At 39.2% G+C, this 3,739-nt stretch overlaps 1 pseudogene; it reads right to left on the bottom strand.

Annotated features, from left to right (window-relative positions):
- Positions 1-1,516: 1,516 nt before the first annotated feature.
- On the bottom strand, positions 1,517-2,384 carry LOC149166848 (transcription initiation factor IIF subunit beta-like; annotated as a pseudogene).
- Positions 2,385-3,739: the final 1,355 nt, after the last annotated feature.

The raw sequence follows: 3,739 nt of genomic DNA, 5'->3' as shown, positions 1-3,739 counted from the left end.
AGATGGAAACAGAAAGGCATTCGTATAGAAAGTGAATTTAGGGGATGTTTGTTATATAGGGCATCAATGCATGGTCCTTTAAAAAGCAATCCCACTTCTACGAAACAACAATTTAAGCGCAAGAAAGCAAAGGGAAAAGCAAGAGATATGAGATATGGTGATCATTGGGGTTGCCTATATAGCCCCTATTTGACATGACATAGGCCTGCCACACTAGCTGAACCAAATGGTTAGACAACCAGAAGGTTTACAATTCCTGGCATTGCCTTTCAATGATCGATCATCTTCTTGCAAACAACACAAATGTAAGCAACAAAACATCCAATGATCAGAGCAATAAATAAATGGTATGTTCAACCAAGCTACAATCTCTTTGTCAAAATGAAACATGAGCAACTAGGCTATACTACATTACATAAATGAAAGGAATAGAGCAGCGTGGGCTGAGTTGGTGGGCCCTTCCAGCCAATGCCACATTGCTTATGAAGCTATAAAATCAAATTCAAATTTACACCAGCAATGATCTCAACAGCAACCATCAACATTTGCATTAATCCAACAATTTGAGAGTTACATAATTGCCATCAGCATTTTCCAAATGATCGGACTTTGAACTGCAAATATTTGGCAGCCTTGGCAGCCTTGTCTATGCAATCTACTGTATTACGGACCTACATCTATCCCCACAACAACAACAATAATAACAGAAACCCCTCAACCTGTTCACTTCCCATACATTTATACAAAAGAGAGAAGGGGGATGAATTGGAAATAATTTCCACACGTTTGGACTGTCAATCATGGACATATTTAAAATATTGTCTCTGTATGTTTTTTAGTAGATCTTGGTTGGAGAAAACTTCAATATTATATTACAATTGATAAGAATAGCTTTGATTTGGTTTGTTTTGCTAGTTAGTTGCTTTGTTTGGGATGCAGTATGGGAACAACTGCAACCAAAAGGATATCTTTGAAAGAACCGCATGTATCTCCCAATCCATGCACTTTTTGGAGAATCCATTCAAGAGTCATCTAATTGGGGATGTTTTGGACAGAACCCATGTCCAAGATTTTCCAGATTCTTCATTTCCTAGAAAATCATGTTCAAAGTTAGTCACTCGACTATGCCTGGCGCAAATTGTCTGAATTGTTGATCATGAGCTGGAGGCAAGTGGACTCAACCTGGGTGCAATCTAGATAACAGGAAACAATGTCATCAACTCTAGGAACAAAATTTATGTTCCGAAATTTCCCCTCCAGTTGCTCAACCTTGCAGGTCGGTTACAAGAACTGCCTGGGAGCTACATGAACTTGGCTAAACAATTTGTTGTTAGCAAAATTAATTTAGAACTCATTTAATTCATTAGAGACTTACGAATTAATAAAAATAAGCAACTTTTACTTTTGTGCATGTCAAGGGTTTTGACTTCAAAGGGGTAGAACGGTATGATGAGATGGGCAATATACGGTCATGAAGGTAGGATACAAGTGATAAAAGGTTAAATTAGGTGTTGAAAAATGTGACAAAATGGAAGCCCAATATCTCCCCCACACCGATGCATTTGCATGTCCTCGTGCAAAAGAAATCCACCTTCATGATAGTCTTGCAACATTGTTTAAATTGCTTCCTGCCCTGTTCTCATAATCACTTGATGCTTCACTCCAATCTTTCCAATCTAAGAGGGCTCTGTAAAATCCACTTGTTAGCTTTTTGGTTGTAAATGCCAAGGTCATTCAATATTTCCTTTATAAATTGCTTAGGCTGATATTTCTCCATCACAAGTTGTTTTAATGTCCAGTTTGACTACCACTCAAAGAGCTTGAAAAGAATGTCCTTTAATTCCCCATGGTCCATTCCGGTTCTCTTCATTTCTCGAGTCTTGATAGGTACAGCAGACGCTTTCGATCCTTCCATAGTATTGATGAAAAATTCATCATTCCTTGCATGGGATTGTAACCTCCACAATCATTATCTATAACCTGCATACATGGGGATAATAGCATTAGACATGTTCAAGGCGTAGCTCTTAGGTGCAGTAACAAATCCACTTCCATCATAAACTCTGATTTAATATTGCGAGTTGATTGAGTTTGGCTCATGGTAGAAGACATCTCTTGCCTTTCCACCTTTCCCCTCGTTGCAGATGGTGCTGTTGGGTTTTCAACCTTTGCTTCAATGCGTTGATGCGTTGGATCAACAGACAGTTGTTTTGGCTAAAGGATGCCCCGAATCATTAAATTCCTTCCATGCTTCACCAATAAACTGAGGACACTTCATAAGCCAAACAAAACGATTTGCTTTTATTGTGTCAAGCATTGATCCTGAATCCTTTGGGGCGCCTTCCATCTTCCTTCAAGGAAACCATCAAAGATCTCCACCTTTGTTTTGTTTTCTCTGTTTCACCCTTAATATAGGTAGTGCCATTGATGTAATGTACTCTTCAAAAGACTCTCTGATCTAGTCGCTTAGCAACCTGACCACTTTAATATGCTTCCAAAGTGAACAAAATTCAGCACCAAGCCACTTTACCCGTCAATCTCCTCTCTTGCTAGGAGTAAGGACAGCCATACCATCTCATATCTTCAATGCCTTGGCTTCTTATATTGCCATGGACAAAAACATGGGCTCAGTTAACAAGCGAACAAGTGGGAAGGAGAGTTGAAAAACTAGCCTAGAAAATCCAGAGATAGCTAATAAGCATTTAAAGCTAGTTATATTTAAACGTTCATTGATCAGATATGTGAAACTTTTTGTCAATGATTTCTTCAACAGAAAGATCTTCCTTGGAATACCTCCAAAGAAGAAACAATTCACGAAAAAAAGAAATTACATTCATTGCTGCAAACGAATCAATGTGAACCACACAGCTAGAAGTTCTGCTAAAGTCTTTATGATGTAGAACATCTAATGCATAACCAGCCAGGTAGTTTGCATATGAATCAGCGCTCATTATCACAGAATCCTAAACTTGCAAGGAGGGAGCCAATCATGCCAATGTATGCCCAATCCCATATTGTTTTCTTCCTGTTGTTGTAAATTCTTGTAGCCACAATTGCTTTAATTTGATGTCCCATCTTCACATTCTTTCCCAGTTTGATGCTTCTGTTACGCTGTAGCCAACCCATTGATTTTCTTGTCATCGAGGAAGAGATAGCTGCCAAGACAAAGGAACATAATAGACCACGGGCACCGAGCATCCAACTTTCACAAGCATGCCTCAGAATTTTTTGTGACATTCTTTGTTATTGTGTCTAATCATCAAAGGCCTCCTCTATTTCAGTGTCTATTGTACAAAGCTTGTGGGACTGCTATGAAGTGAAAACTAGCAACTCTGTCAGGTAGTGGTCAAGACAGTTCTGACTTCTGAAAGAATAAAATGTTCTCTGCAGCAGTCATCACCTGTAATTCCGGCATGTTCCATTCATCCCTCATTAATTAATGAACAACCTTTCAGCAACTTATGGTAATGAAGAAATTCTTCGTCCATGGAAAGCAACCTCTGGCTCTCACCTGTTTGTGTTGCATCATCTAATTTCGGGCAAGTCGAAGCCAACTTTATTGATTTTTATGCTCTAACCTCCTCGTCTGGATGCTTCGGAGATTGTGATGGTTTGTTGCTGCTTCTAATTTATGGAGAATATTCAATGCTAAACCTGTTCTTTGGCTGGAGGCGATTTCATTCCACCGTTTGGTTTGGTAGTCACGTGAACGGATCCTTCACGGCCAGAGCCTAACATC

This window comes from Pinus tabuliformis, chromosome 5_1, assembly GCF_031772625.1.
Source record: "Pinus tabuliformis cultivar Carrire ecotype Pingquan chromosome 5_1, CPIR1, whole genome shotgun sequence".
In the NCBI taxonomy this organism is placed as follows: domain Eukaryota; kingdom Viridiplantae; phylum Streptophyta; class Pinopsida; order Pinales; family Pinaceae; genus Pinus; species Pinus tabuliformis.
The sequence above is the reverse complement of the archived record's forward strand: the minus strand, read 5'-3'. Positions and strand labels throughout refer to the sequence as shown.